The 16,244-nt window shown below is 50.1% G+C and overlaps 1 protein-coding gene across 2 annotated transcripts in view; it reads right to left on the minus strand.

Moving 5' to 3' along the window:
- The window catches only part of LOC140384866 (zona pellucida-like domain-containing protein 1), a 518,683-nt gene that overhangs the window by 11,414 nt on the left and 491,025 nt on the right, over positions 1 to 16,244 (minus strand). The gene's annotated exons all lie outside the window — the stretch shown is intronic.

Consider the following 16,244-nt stretch of genomic DNA (forward strand, 5'->3'; position numbering starts at 1 on the left):
TTGACGGGATGGGGTAGAGGGAGCGTTTGATGGGGAGGGGGTAGAGGGAGTGTTTGATGGGAGATGGTAGAGGGATTGTTTGAGGGGGATCGGGTAGAGGGAGTGTTTGAGGGGGAGGGGGTAGAGGGAGTCTTTGACGGGGAGGGGGTAGAGGGAGTGTTTGACGGGGAGGGGGTAGAGGGAGTGATCGACGGGGCGGGTGTAGAGGGAGTATTTGACGGGGAGAGTGGAGAGGGAGTGTTTGACGGGGAGAGGGCATTGGGAGTGTTTGAGGGGGAGAGGGTAGAGGGAGCGTTTGATGGGAGGGGGTAGAGGGAGTGTTTGAGGGGGAGGGGGTAGAGGGAGTGTTTGACGGGGAGGGGTAGAGGGAAAGTTTGACAGGGAAGGGTAGAGTGGGAGTTTGACGGGAAGGGGTAGAGGGAGTGTTTGACGGGGAGGGGGTAGAGGGAGTGTTTGACGGGAGGGCGTAGAGGGAGTGTTTGAGGGGGAGGGCGATGGATAGTTACAAAGTAGCGAGGAAGGATCTAAATAGAGAGCTAAGACGAGCAAGGAGGGGACATGAGAAGTATTTGGCAGGTCGGATCTAGGAAAACCCAAAAGCTTTCTATAGGTATGTCAGGAATAATCGAATGACTGGGGAAAGAGTAGGACCAGTCAAGGACAGGGATGGGAAGTTGTGCGTGGAGTCTGAAGAGATAGGAGAGATACTAAATGAATATTCTTCGTCAGTATTCACTCAGGAAAAAGATAATGTTGTGGAGGAGAATGCTGAGACCCAGGCTATTAGAATAGATGGCATTGAGGTACGTAGGGAAGAGGTGTTGGCAATTCTGGACAGGCTGAAAATAGATAAGTCACCGGGGCCTGATGGGATTTATCCTAGGATTCTCTGGGAGGCCAGGGAAGAGATTGCTGGACCTTTGGCTTTGATTTTTATGACATCATTGGCTACAGGAATAGTGCCAGAGGACTGGAGGATAGCAAATGTGGTCCCTTTGTTCAAAAAGGGGAGCAGAGACAACCCCGGCAACTATAGACCGGTGAGCCTCACGTCTGTAGGGGGTAATGTCTTGGAGGGGATTATAAGAGACAAGATTTATAATCATCTAGATAGGAATAATATGATCAGGGATAGTCAGCATGGCTTTGTGAAGGGTAGGTCATGCCTCACAAACCTTATCGAGTTCTTTGAGAAGGTGACTGAACAGGTAGACAAGGGTAGAGCCGTTGATGTGGTGTATATGGATTTCAGCAAAGCGTTTGATAAGGTTCCCCATGGTAGGCTATTGCAGAAAATACGGAGGCTGGGGATTGAGGGTGATTTAGAGATGTGGATCAGAAATTGGCGAGCTGAAAGAAGACAGAGGGTGGTGGTTGATGGGAAATGTTCAGAATGGAGTTCAGTTACAAGTGGAGTACCACAAGGATCCGTTCTGGGGCCGTTGCTGTTTGTCATTTTTATCAATGACCTAGAGGAAGGCGCAGAAGGGTGGGTGAGTAAATTTGCAGACGATACTAAAGTCGGTGGTGTTGTCGACAGTGTGGAAGGTGGTAGCAGGTTTCAGAGGGATATAGATAAGCTGCAGAGCTGGGCTGAGAGGTGGCAAATGGTGTTTAATGTAGAGAAGTGTGAGGTGATTCACTTTGGAAGGAATAACAGGAATGCGGAATATTTGGCTAATGGTAAAGTTCTTGGAAGTGTGGATGAGCAGAGGGATCTAGGTGTCCATGTACATAGATCCCTGAAAGTTGCCACCCAGGTTGATAGGGTTGTGAAGAAGGCCTATGGAGTGTTGGCCTTTATTGGTGAGGGATTGAGTTCCGGAGTCAGGAGGTCGTGTTGCAGCTGTACAAAACTCTGGTACGGCCGCATTTGGAGTATTGCGTACAGTTCTGGTCACCGCATTATAGGAAGGACATGGAGGCTTTGGAGCAGGTGCAGAGGAGATTTACCAGGATGTTGCCTGGTATGGAGGGAAAGTCTTATGAGGAAAGGCTGATGGACTTGAGGTTGTTTTCGTTAGAGAGAAGAAGGTTAAGAGGAGACTTAATAGAGGCATACAAAATGATCAGGGGGCTAGATAGGGTGGACAGTGAGAGCCTTCTCCCGCGGATGGAAATGGCTGGCACGAGGGGACATAGATTTAAACTGAGGGGTAATAGATATAGGACAGAGGTCAGAGGTAGGTTCTTTACGCAAAGAGTAGTGAGGCCGTGGAATGCCCTACCTGCAACAGTCGTGAACTCGCTAACATTGAGGGCATTTAAAAGTTTATTGGATAAACATATGGATGATAATGGCATAGTGTAGGTTAGATGGCTTTCGTTTCGGTGCAACATCGTGGGCCGAAGGGCCTGTACTGCGCTGTATCATTCTATGTTCTATGCTCTATGTAGAAATGGTACAGCAGTTATCATGGGGGATTTTAATCTACATGTCGATTGGTTTAACCAGGTCGGTCAAGGCAGCCTTGAGGAGGAGTTTATAGAATGTATCCCCGATAGTTTCCTAGAACAGTATGTAATGGAACCTACAAGCGTTTGCACTGAGTGCTGAATTTGGTGCATTTGAGTGCGATAGTGAGAGTTTGGTGACCGAGGGAGTTAGGTGAGGAGGGAGTAAGGCGCTCCTTTCATTTTGTTTCCGACATTTCCGCAAAGAGTGAGAAGAGAGCCAGGAGTTTACAGAAAGTGTAGCTGACTGGGAGCAGGGTCGGAGGGCGGAGATCTAGTTAGTCCACAGGGCAGCTATATTCTGTCAGGTAAGAGGGGATGGAGGCTAGGCCAGTTACATGCTCCTCCTGTAGGATGTGGGTGGTGAGGGATACCACCGGTGTCCCCACTGACTATACCTGCGGGAAGTGCACCCAACTTCAGCTCCTCAAAGACCGTGTTAGGGAACTGGAGCTGAAGCTGGATGAACTTCGGATAATCCGGGAGGCAGAGGGGGTGATTGAGAAGAGTTACAAGGAGGTAACCACACCCAAGGTACAGGACAAGAATAGCTGGGTTACAGTCAGGGGGAAAAAAACAAACAGGCAGAAAGTGCAGGGATCCCTCGTGGCCGTTCCCCTTCAAAACAAATATACCGTTTTGGATGCTGTTGGGGGGGATGACCTACCAGTGGAAGGCCCTAGCGGACAGGTCTCTGGCACTGAGTCTGGCTCTGGGGCTCAGAAGGGAAGGGGGGAGAATAGAAAAGCAATAGTTGTTGGAGATTCAATGGTTAGGGGAATAGATAGGAGATTCTGTGGTCGCGAGCGAGACTCCCGGAAGGTATGTTGCCTCCCGGGTGCCAGGGCCAGGGATGTCTCGGATCGTGTCTTCAGGATCCTTAAGGGGGAGGGTGAGCAGCCAGAAGTCGTGGTGCACATTGGTACCAACGACATAGGTAGGAAAAGGGGTGTGGAGGTAATAAACAAGTTTAGGGAGTTAGGCTGGAAGTTAAAAGCCAGGACAGACAGAGTTGTCATCTTTGGTTTGTTGCCGGTGCCACGTGATAGCGAGGCTAGGAATAGGGAGAGAGTGCAGCTGAACACGTGGCTGCAGGAATGGTGTAGGAGGGAGGGCTTCAGGTATTTGGATAATTGGAGCGCATTCTGGGGAAGGTGGGACCTGTACAAGCAGGACGGGTTGCATCTGAACCAGAGGGGCACCAATATCCTGGGAGGGAGGTTTTCTAGTACTGTTCGGGAGGGTTTAAACTAATTTGGCAGGGGAATGGGAACCGGATTTGTAGTCCAGCAACTAAGGTAGCCGATATTCAGGACGCCAAAGCGTGTAATGAGGCAGTGGGGAAGGGAACACTGACAAAGGAGAGTACTTGCAGGCACGGAGAGGGGTTGAAGTGTGTATACTTCAACGCAAGAAGCATCAGGAATAAGGTGGGTGAACTTAAGGCATGGATCGGTACTTGGATAGAAGAGGGGCAGAAATGGTTGTTGGAGGTCCCTAGTTATAGATGTTTCAATAAGATTAGGGAGGGTGGTAAAAGAGGTGGGGGGGGTGGCATTATTAATTAGAGATAGTATAACAGCTGCAGAAAGGCAGTTCGAGGAGTATTAGCCTACTGAGGTAGTATGGGTTGAAGTCAGAAATAGGAAAGGAGCAGTCACCTTGTTAGGAGTTTTCTATAGGCCCCCCAATAGTAGCAGAGATGTGGAGGAACAGATTTGGAAACAGATTTTGGAAAGGGGCAGAAGCCATAGGGTAGTAGTCATGGGCGACTTTAACTTCCCAAATATTGAGTGGAAACTCTTTGGATCAAATAGTTTGGATGGGGTGGTGTTTGTGCAGTGTGTCCAGGAAGCTTTTCTAACGCAGTATGTAGATTGTCCGACCAGAGGAGGGGCAATATTGGATTTAGTACTGGGTAATGAGCCAGGGCAAGTGATAGATTTGTTAGTGGGGGAGCATTTTGGAGATAGTGACCACAATTCTGTGACTTTCACTTTAGTAATGGAGAGGGATAGGTACGTGCAACAGGGCAAGGTTTACAATTGGGGGAAGGGTAAATACGATGTTGTCAGACAAGAATTGAAGTGCATAAGTTGGGAACATAGGCTGGCAGGGAAGGACACAAGTGAAATGTGGATCTTGTTCAAGGAACAGGTGCTACGTGTCCTTGATATGTATGTCCCTGTCAGGCAGGGAAGAGATGGTCGAGTGAGGGAACCATGGTTGACAAGAGAGGTTGAATGTCTTGTTAAGAGGAAAAAGGTGACTTATGTAAGGCTGAGGAAACATGGTTCAGACAGGGCATTGGAGGGATACAAGATAGCCAGGAGGGAACTGAAGAAAGGGATTAGGAGAGCTAAGAGAGGGCATGAACAATCTTTGGCGGGTAGGATCAAGGAAAACCCCAAGGCCTTTTACACATATGTGAGAAATATGAGAATGACTAGAACGAGGGTAGGTCCGATCAAGGACAGTAGCGGGAGATTGTGTATTGAGTCTGAAGAGATAGGAGAGGTCTTGAACGAGTACTTTTCTTCTGTATTTACAAATGAGAGGGGCCATATTGTTGGAGAGGACAGTGTGAAACAGATTGGTAAGCTCGAGGAAATACTTGTTAGGAAGGAAGATGTGTTGGGCATTTTGAAAAACTTGAGGATAGACAAGTCCCCCGGGCCTGACGGGATATATCCAAGGATTCTATGGGAAGCAAGAGATGAAATTGCAGAGCTGTTGGCAATGATCTTTTCGTCCTCACTGTCAACAGGGGTGGTACCAGGGGATTGGAGAGTGGCGAATGTCGTGCCCCTGTTCAAAAAAGGGACTAGGGATAACCCTGGGAATTACAGGCCAGTTAGTCTTACTTCGGTGGTAGGCAAAGTAATGGAAAGGGTACTGAAGGATAGGATTTCTGAGCATCTGGAAAGACACTGCTTGATTCGGGATAGTCAGCACGGATTTGTGAGGGGTAGGTCTTGCCTTACAAGTCTTATTGAATTCTTTCAGGAGGTGACCAAGCATGTGGATGAAGGTAAAGCAGTGGATGTAGTGTACATGGATTTTAGTAAGGCATTTGATAAGGTTCCCCATGGTAGGCTTATGCAGAAAGTAAGGAGGCATGGGATAGTGGGAAATTTGGCCAGTTGGATAACGAACTGGCTAACCGATAGAAGTCAGAGAGTGGTGGTGGATGGTAAATATTCAGCCTGGATCCCAGTTACCAGTGGCGTACCGCAGGGATCAGTTCTGGGTCCTCTGCTGTTTGTGATTTTCATTAATGACTTGGATGAGGGAGTTGAAGGGTGGGTCAGTAAATTTGCAGATGATACGAAGATTGGTGGAGTTGTGGATAATGAGGAGGGCTGTTGTCTGCTGCAAAGAGACATAGATAGGATGCAGAGCTGGGCTGAGAAGTGGCAGATGGAGTTTAACCCTGAAAAGTGTGAGGTTGTCCATTTTGGAAGGACAAATATGAATACGGAATACAGGGTTAACGGTAGAGTTCTTGGCAATGTGGAGGAGCAGAGAGATCTTGGGGTCTATGTTCATACATCTTTGAAAGTTGCCACTCAAGTGGATAGAGCTGTGAAGAAGGCCTCCGGTGTTCTCGCGTTCATTAACAGAGGGATTGAATTTAAGAGCCGTGAGGTGATGATGCAGCTGTACAAAACTTTGGTAAGGCCACATTTGGAGTACTGTGTACAGTTCTGGTCGCCTCATTTTAGGAAGGATGTGGAAGCTTTGGAAAAGGTGCAAAGAAGATTTACCAAGATGTTGCCTGGAATGGAGAGTAGGTCTTACGAGGAAAGGTTGAGGGTGCTAGGCCTTTTCTCATTAGAACGGAGAAGGATGAGGGGCGACTTGATAGAGGTTTATAAGATAATCAGGGGAATAGATAGAGTAGACAGTCAGAGACTTTTTCCCCGGGTGGAACAAACCATTACAAGGGGACATAAATTTAAGGTGAAAGGTGGAAGATATAGGAGGGATATCAGAGGTAGGTTCTTTACCCAGCGAGTAGTGGGGGCATGGAATGCACTGCCTGTGGAAGTAGTTGAGTCGGAAACATTAGGGACCTTCAAGCAGCTATTGGATAGGTACATGGATTACGGTTAAATGATATAGCGTAGATTTATTTGTTCTCAAGGGCAGCACGGTAGCATTGTGGATAGCACAATTGCTTCACAGCTCCGGGGTCCCAGGTTCGATTCCGGCTTGGGTCACTGTCTGTGCGGAATCTGCACGTCCTCCCCGTGTCTGCGTGGGTTTCCTCCGGGTGCTCCGGTTTCCTCCCACAATCCAAAGATGTGCCGGTTAGGTGAATTGGCCAATGATAAATTGCCCTTAATGTCCAAATTGCCCTTGGTGTTGGGTGGCGGTGTTGAGTTTGGGTGGGGTGCTCTTTCTGGGGGCCGGTGCAGACTCGGGGGGCCGAATGGCCTCTTTCTGCACTGTAAATTCAATGATAATCTATGATTATCAACATCGTGGGCCAAAGGGCCTGTTCTGTGCTGTATTTTCTATGTTCTATGTGCTATGGAACAAGCGGTCCTAGATCTGGTCCTGTGTAATGAGACAGGATTGATTCAGGATCTCATAGTTAGGGATCCTCTCGGAAGGAGCGATCACAATATGGTGGAATTTAAAATACAGATGGAGGGTGAGAAGGTAAAATCAAGCACGAGAGTTTTGTGCTTAAACAAAGGAGATTACAAGGGGATGAGAGAAGAACTGACTAAGGTAGACTGGGAGCAAAGACTTTATAGTGAAACAGTTGAGAAACAGTGGAGAACCTTCCAAGTGATTTTTCACAGTGCTCAGCAAAGGTTTATACCAACAAAAAGGAAGGGTGGTAAAAAGAGGGAAAATCGACCGTGGATATCTAAGGAAATAAGGGAGAGTATCAAATTGAAGGAAAAAACATACAAAGTAGCAAAGATCAGTGGGAGACGAGAGGACTGGGAAATCTTTAGGGGGCAACAGAAAGCTACTAAAAAAGCTATAAAGAAGAGTAAGATAGATTATGAGAGTAAACTTGCTCAGAATATAAAAACAGATAGTAAAAGTTTCTACAAATACGTAAAACAAAAAAGAGTGGCTAAGGTAAATATTGGTCCTTTAGAGGATGAGAAGGGAGATTTAGTAATGGGAGATGAGGAAATGGCTGAGGAACTGAACAGGTTTTTTGGGTCGGTCTTCACAGTGGAAGACACAAATAACATGCCAGTGACTGATGGAAATGACGCGATGACAGGTGAGGACCTTGAGAGAATTGTTATCACCAAGGAGGTAGTGATGGGCAAGCTAATGGGGCTAAAGGTAGACAAGTCTCCTGGACCTGATGGAATGCATCCCAGAGTGGTAAAAGAGATGGCTAGGGAAATTGCAAATGCACTAGTGATAATTTACCAAAATTCACTAGACTCTGGGGTGGTCCCGGCGGATTGGAAATTAGCAAACGTGACACCACTGTTTAAAAAAGGAGGTAGGCAGAAAGCGGGTAATTATAGGCCAGTGAGCTTAACTTCGGTAGTAGGGAAGATGCTGGAATCTATCATCAAGGAAGAAATAGCGAGGCATCTGGATGGAAATTGTCCCATTGGACAGACGCAGCATGGGTTCTTTAAGGGCAGGTCGTGCCTAACTAATTTAGTGGAATTTTTTGAGGACATTAACAGTGCGGTAGATAACGGGGAGCCAATGGATGTGGTATATCTGGATTTCCAGAAAGCCTTTGACAAGGTGCCACACAAAAGATTGTTGCATAAGATAAAGGTGCATGGCATTAAGAGGAAAGTAGCAGCATGGATAGAGGATTGGTTAATTAATAGAAAGCAAAGAGTGGGGATTAATGGGTGTTTCTCTGGTTGGCAATCAGTAGCTAGTGGTGTCCCTCAGGGATCAGTGTTGGGCCCACAACTGTTCACAATTTACATAGATGATTTGGAGTTGGGGACCAAGGGCAATGTGTCCAAGTTTGCAGACGACACTAAGAGAAGTGGTAAAGCAAAAAGTGCAGAGGATACTGGAAGTCTGCAGAGGGATTCGGATAGGCTAAGTGAATGGGCTAGGGTCTGGCAGATGGAATACAATGTTGACAAATGTGAGGTTATCCATTTTGGTAGGAACAACAGCAAAAGGGATTATTATTTAAATGATAAAATATTAAAACATGCTGCTGTGCAGAGAGACCTGGGTGTGCTAGTGCATGAGTCGCAAAAAGTTGGTTTTCAGGTGCAACAGGTGATTAAGAAGGCAAATGGAATTTTGTCCTTCATTGCTAGAGGAATGGAGTTTAAGACTAGGGAGGTTCTGCTGCAATTGTATAAGGTGTTAGTGAGGCCACACCTGGAGTATTGTGTTCAGTTTTGGTCTCCTTACTTGAGAAAGGACGTACTGGCACTGGAGGGTGTGCAGAGGAGATTCACTAGGTTAATCCCAGAGCTGAAGGGGTTGGATTACGAGGAGAGGTTGAGTAGACTGGGACTGTACTCGTTGGAATTTAGCAGGATGAGGGGGGATCTTATAGAAACATATAAGATTATGAAGGGAATAGATAGGATAGATGCGGGCAGGTTGTTTCCACTGGCGGGTGAAAGCAGAACTAGGGGGCATAGCCTCAAAATAAGGGGAAGTAGATTTAGGACTGAGTTTAGGAGGAACTTCTTCACCCAAAGGGTTGTGAATCTATGGAATTCCTTGCCCAGTGAAGCAGTAGAGGCTCATTCATTAAATGTTTTTAAGATAAAGATAGATAGTTTTTTGAAGAATAAAGGGATTAAGGGTTATGGTGTTCGGGCCGGAATTTGGAGCTGAGTCCACAAAAGATCAGCCATGATCTCATTGAATGTTGGAGCAGGCTCGAGGGGCCAGATGGCCTACTCCTGCTCCTAGTTCTTATGTTCTTATGTTTGACGGGAGGGGGTAGAGGGAGTGTTTGTCGTGGAGGGGGTAGAGGGAGTGTTTGGCGAGGGGGTAGAGTGAGTGTTTGACGGGAGTGGGTACAGGGTGTGCTTGTCGGGGAGGGGGTAGAGTGAGTGTTTGATGGGAGGGGATAGAGGGAGTGTTTGATGGGAGGGGGTAGAGCAGTGTTTGACAGCGAGAGGTTAGAGGGAGTGTTTGAGTGGGCGAGGGTAGAGGGAGCGTTTTCGGGAGGGGGTAGAGGGAGTGTTTGAGGGGGAGGAGGTAGAGTGTGTGTTTGACGTGGAGGGGTAGAGAGAGTATTTGACGGGAAGGGGTAGAGGGAATGTTTAACGGGGAGTGGGTAGAGGGCGTATTTGAGGGTGAGAGGGTAGAGGGGAGGGGTATCATAGATTATCATAGAATTTACAGTGCAGAAGGAGGCCATTCGGCCCATCGAGTCTGCACCGGCTCTTGGAAAGAGCACCCTACCCAAGGTCAACACCTCCACCCTATCCCCATAACCCAGTAACCCCACCCAACGCTAAGGGCAATTTTGGACACTAAGGGCAATTTGTCATGACCAATCCACCTAACCTGTCTGTGGACTGTGGGAGGAAACCGGAGCACCCAGGGGAAACCCACTCCCACACGGGGAGGATGGGCAGACTCCGCACAGACAGTGACCCAAGCCGGAATCGAACATGGGACCCTGGAGCTGTGAAGCAATTGTGCTAGCCACAATGAACAAAGAACAAAGAAATGTACAGCACAGGAACAGGCCCTTCGGCCCTCCAAGCCCGTGCCGACCATGCTGCCCGACTAAACTAGAATCTTCTACACTTCCTGGGTCCGTATCCCTCTATTCCCATCCTATTCATGTATTTGTCAAGATGCCCCTTAAATGTCACTATCGTCCCTGCTTCCACCACCTCCTCCGGTAGCGAGTTCCAGGCACCCACTACCCTCTGCGTAAAAAACTTGTTTGACGGGGAGAGGGTAGAGGGAGTGTTTTACGGGGAGAGGGTAGCGGGAGTGTTTGTGGGAGAGGCGGTGGAGGGAGTGTTTGACGGGAGGGGGCAGAGTAAGTTTTTGAGTGGAGAGTGTAGAAGGAGTGTTTGACAGGGAGAGGGAGTAGAGGGAGTGTTTGATGGGAGGAGGTAGAGGGAGTGTTTGATGGGAAGGGGTAGAGGGAGTCTTCGACGGGAGGGGGAAGCGGGAGTATTTGAGGGGGAGGGGGTAGAGGGAGTGTTTGTGGGGGAGAGGGTAGAGGGAGTGTTTGACGGGAGAGGGTAGAGGGAGTGTTTGACGGGAGGGGGTAGAGGGAGTGTTTGACGGGAGAGGGTAGAGGGAGTGTTTGACGGGAGAGGGTAGAGGAGTGTTTGGGGGGAGAGGGTAGACGGTGGTTTGACGGGAGAGGGTAGAGGGGGTGTTTGACTGGAGGGGGTAGATGGAGTGTTTGACTGGAGGGGGTAGAGGGAGTGTTTGAGGGGGAGAGGATAGAGGGAGTGTTTGAGGGGAGGGGTTTGAGGGAGTGTTTGACCGGAGGGGTTAGAGGGAGTGTTTGACGGGAGGGGGTAGAGGGAGTGTTTAACGGGGAGGGGTTAGAGGGAGTGTTTGACGGGAGGGGGTAGAGGGAGTGTTTGATGGGAGGGGAGAGAGTGTTTGACGGGGAGGGGGTAGAGGGAGTGTTTGACGGGGAGGGGTAGAGGGAGTGTTTGACGGGGAGGGGTTAGAGGGAGTGTTTGACGGGAGGGGGTAGAGGGTGTGTTTGACGGGGAGGGGGTAGAGCGAGTTTTCGACGGGTGAGGTTAGAGTGAGTGTTCGACGGGAGTGGGTAGAGGGAGTGTTTGACGGGAGGGGGTAGAGGGAGTGTTTGACGGGAGGGGGTAGAGGGAGTGTTTGACGGGAGGGGGTAGAGTGAGAGTTTGACGGGGAGGTGGTAGAGCGAGTGTTTGACGGGTTGGTGTAGAGTGTGTGTTTGACGGGGAGGGGGTAGAGGGAGTGTTTGAGGGGAGGGGTTAGAGGGAGTGTTTGACGGGAGGGGGTAGAGGGAGTGTTTGAGAGGATGGGTTGATCTGGACCTGCATCATGGAATTCTGCAGGTGCTTTGGCCGCGATTGGTCAAGGGTGATCTCTCCCAGTTGCGGGTAGTCCAAGTCCTCAGCCAAGTCGAATTAACAAATGGCCGCCGCCGTCGGTCACACATGTCGAGACTAGAAGATGGCCGCCGCCAAGATGGCTGCCCCCATGACTCGCACGAGGCCAATGACATGTCAGAAAGGGGAGTGTCTGGCCGGTGCACAGCCACGTTGCGGGGCCTGTGGGCCTGAAGCTTGATTTACGGCCCTGGTGATCTTTTTGTTTCTGGGCCTTGGGCCTGGACAGGCAGACCCTCGCGAAATACCCCTTCTTTCCGCAGTCACTGCAGATGGTGGAGCGGGCTGGGCATCGTGGACGTGGGTGCTGGCCCTGCCCACAGAAATAGTACGGTGTGACCCCGGTCTGGGCGGGTCGCCGCACGGCACAGGCCCATTGCGTGGCCGAATCTGGAGAAGTCCGAGGGGGGCTCGCAGGGTCCGCAAGGTACATGCCTAGGTTGTGGTGGGCCACTTCCAGTGAGATGGCGAGCGTTACCATGTCCTGAAGGTCTTTTGCTCCATTTTTGAGGAGTCGCTGCCTGATATAGGTGGAACGGATGCCGGACACGAACGCGTCTCGGATGTGCAGGTTCATGTGGATTTCCGCCGTCACGTCCTGATGATCACCGTTCCTGGCGACCGCGGTAAGCTTTTCCATGTACTCATCTAGCATTTCCCCTGAGCGATGCCGGCAGGTAGAGAGCAGGTGTCGTGCATGTACCTCGTATATGGGTTTGACGAAACGCTTTCGCAGGATCTCGATTACCTCATCTTAAGAGGTTTCTTTCTCGATCATGGCAGAGATTCTATGGCTCACCCGGGCGAGGAGTAGGCACAGCTTGCGAGGCCCTAGGACGGGAGTTTCCAAGGATTCCAGGTAGGCCTCAAAGCAGCGGAGCCAGTACTTAAAAATGTATTTGACCTCCGGTGTCCGTGCTTCCAGGTTGAGCTTTTCAGGCTTGAGACCGAGTCCATCCTAACGTAATCTGTTTATTAAATTGTAGTACCCTCAATAATGACACGAGAGTGTAGAATGGTAAATGGAGGCTTTAATAAACAGAGAACTAGTCAGTGACCGAGACGTGTGCTTACTGAGTGCCGCCTACAGGGCGTCACCTTATATATGGCTCCCTGGTGGGCGGAGCCGGAGGCGGAGTCCCCCAGGGTTCTTAAAGGGGTATCACCTACATGATGTTAAGGGTACAGCGGGATTTCAGCGGGAGCGGAGCAGGTGAGTCAATTTCAGCGGGAGCAGTGCGCAAGTGATTTCTGGGAGGTAAGTTTCTCCTTTAAAAACACTTGTCTTTGCAGGAGCAGGCCAGTCGATTTCAGCGGGAGCGGGGCAGGTTAGTCAATTTCAGCGGGAGCAGTGCGCAAGTGACTGCTGGGAGGTAAGTTTCTCCTTTAAAAACACTTGTCTTTGCAGGAGCAGGCCAGTCGATTTCAGCGGGAGCGGAGCAGGTTAGTCAATTTCAGCGGGAGCAGTGCGCAAGTGATTTCTGGGAGGTAAGTCTCTCCTTGAGCCACCCGTCTGTTAGGTGGCACATGACACGCTGTAGCAGGGGGTCAGCCGCAGTCTCGTGGCGAATTTGGACAAGGCGTTCATCCGTGGCCAGTAGATTGGAGGCCATGAAGGCCACATGGGCATCAACCTGGCAGACGAATCCCGCTGGGTCACACGGGGTGTTGACTGCCCTGGACAGAGCATCGGCTATGATCAGGTCTTTGCCCGGGGTGTATACGAGCTGAAAGTCGTATCGCCGGAGTTTGAGCAGAATGCGTTGGAGGTGAGGCGTCATGTCGTTCAAGTCTTTTTGTATAATGTTGACCAGCGGGCAATGGTCGGTCTCGACGGTGAATTGGGGAAGGCCATGCACATAATCATGAAATTTGACGACACCGGTCAACAGGCCCAGGCACTCTTTTTCTATCTGCGCGTAGCGCTGTTCCGTGGGGGTCATGGCACGTGACGCATATGCAACGGGGGCCCATGATGAGGCCTCATCACATTGCAGGAGCACTGCCCCAATGCCAGATTGGCTGGCATCGGTCGAAATTTTTGTCTCTTTCGCTGGATCGAAAAAGGCCAATACCGGGGCCGTGGTAAGTTTGGTTTTAAGTTCTGTCCATTCGCTCTCGTGGGCAGGAAGCCATTGGAAGTCTGTCGTCTTCCTGACCAGGTTCCTGAGAGCTGTGGTATGAGAGGCGAGGTTAGGGGTGAACTTCCCTAGGAAGTTGACCATGCCCAGAAATCAGAGGACCGCCTTCTTGTCCTCTGGCTTTTTCATGGCTGTGATGGCAGCCACCTTGTCCGCATCCGGCCGCACACCAAACTGGGAGTGTGGTCCCCTAGGAACTTGAGTTCCGTCTGGCCGAAGGAGCATTTGGCTCTGTTGAGGCGTAGGCCCTGCTCACGTATGCATTTGAACACGCGCTGGAGGCGACTGATATGCTCCTGTGGGGTGGTGGACCAAATTATTATGTCGTCAACATAGACGCAAGCACCTTCAATGCCTCCATCATTTAGAACATAGAACATAGAACGATACAGTGCAGTACAGGCCCTTCAGCCCACGATGTTGCACCGACATGGGAAGTCAAAAAAACAAAAGCCATCTAACCTACACTATGCCATTATCATCCATATGCTTATCCAATAAACTTTTAAATGCCCTCAATGTTGGCGAGTTCACTGCTGTTGCAGGTGGGCATTCCATGGCCTCACCACTCTTTGCGTAAAGAACCTACCTCTGACCTCTGTCCTATATCTATTACCCCTCAGTTTAAGGCTATGTCCCCTCGTTCTAGCCATTTCCATCCGCGGGAGAAGGCTTTCACTGTCCACCCTATCTAACCCCCTGATCATTTTGTATGCCTCTATTAAGTCTCCTCTTAACCTTCTTCTCTCGAACGAAAACAACCTCAAGTCCATCAGCCTTTCCTCATAAGATTTTCCCTCCATACCAGGCAACATCCTGGTAAATCTCCTCAGCACCCGTTCCAAAGCTTCCACGTCCTTCCTATAATGACGTGACCAGAACTGTATGCAATATTTGTTCCATGATCCTGTGGAATACTTCTGACGCCGATATGATCCCACACGGCATCCTGTTGTAACAATATCTGCCAAAAGGGGTGTTAAAGGTACACAGTTTCCTGCTGGATCTGTCTAGTTGAATTCGCCAGAATCCTTTCGAGGCGTCAAGTTTGGCGAAGAGCTTGGCCCGAGCCATCTCGCACGTGATCTCTTCGCGCTTGGGGATTGGGTAATGCTCCTTCATTATGTTGCGATTCAGATCCTTTGGATCAATGCAGATTCTGAGCTCGCCGGAAGGCTTCTTTACGCACACCATGGAACTGACCCAGTTGGTTGGTTCCGTAACTCTGGAGATCACTCCTTGGTCTTGGAGGTCCTCCAGCTGCTGCTTGAGATGGTCCTTGAGTGGTGCTGGGACTCTGCGAGGTCCATGCACCATAGGAATATGAATCTGTTTGAGTATGATCTTGTAAGTATAGGGAGCGTGCCCATGCCTTTGTGCTGGTCGATGATGGCGTTCAGTTGTGCCCTGAAGTCAGCATCCTGGAAAGCAGACGTGTTATCAGGAGAGAGAGAGTGAACTCTTTGAACGTGGTTTAGCATTTGCACGCCTGTGCGCCAAGCAGAGAGTCCTTCGAGGAGCCCACGATCTCGAAAGGAAGGATGGCTTTTCGTGTCTTGTGCGTCACTTCAAGTTGGCACGAGCTGGTAGCAGGAATGATGTTGCCATTGTAGTCCAATAGCTGGCAGGCCGATGGGAGAATGGTTGGTTTGACACGAAGGCTTTGGATAGCAGACCACGCCATGAGATTAGCAGAGGCACCAGTGTCCAGGCGGAATCGTATTTGGGACCAGTTGACCGTCAGGGTGGCACACCACTCATCGTCTGGATCGATGCTGTATACCGACAGCGGCTGGTGTCTTTGCTTCGGGGACAGCCTGACACCGACTCGAAAAGATGCCTTCGGGTCCTCGGTGTCACTGCTGTGTGGGAGGTCGGAATCGGACTCGGTGACCGTGGGTTGAATTGCCCGAACATTCCTGTGAGGCTGGCTGAATCGATATGAATTGGAAGGCTGAGCTGTTAGACAGCAGGCAGCATAGTGGCCAAGTCTTCCACATCGTAGGCATTGTCGAGATTTTGCGGGGCATTGCCGCTTTAAATGGGCGGAGCCACAGTTGCCGCACGTCGTGGCGTCAGCACGTTCGCTGTGCCACCGCGCATGCGCGGTGCGGTCCTGCGTGGTGCGCGTCTGTGCATTACGTTCCTCCATGTCGCTGTCCCCTAGTTTGGTGCGTACAAGCGCGGGAGTCTGCAAAAAGCGCGCAAAATGGCCGCCCTCATCCAGGCTGAGTCCCTGGAGGTGTTCAATCACTTGGACCCGTTCTGCTTCGTGGGGACCTTGCCGCGCCGTTTCAGCCACTTGTATATGGGAGTACCGACTGGTGGCATTTTCATGTAGGACACAGGTCTCGATGGCGGTCACTAGGGTGAGTTGCTTTATTTTGAGGAGCTGCTGACGTAGGAGGTCCGACTGAACACCGAAAACGATCTGGTCGCGTATCATGGAGTCGGGGGTGGGCCCGTAGCTGCAAGATTGCGCAAGGATGCGGAGGTGCGTTAAAAAGGATTGGAAAGGTTCGTCCTTACCCTGCAAACGCTGCTGGAACACGTAGCGTTCGAAACTTTCATTCATCTCTACGCTGCAGTG

Source organism: Scyliorhinus torazame, chromosome 10, assembly GCF_047496885.1.
Source record: "Scyliorhinus torazame isolate Kashiwa2021f chromosome 10, sScyTor2.1, whole genome shotgun sequence".
In the NCBI taxonomy this organism is placed as follows: Eukaryota; Metazoa; Chordata; class Chondrichthyes; order Carcharhiniformes; family Scyliorhinidae; genus Scyliorhinus; species Scyliorhinus torazame.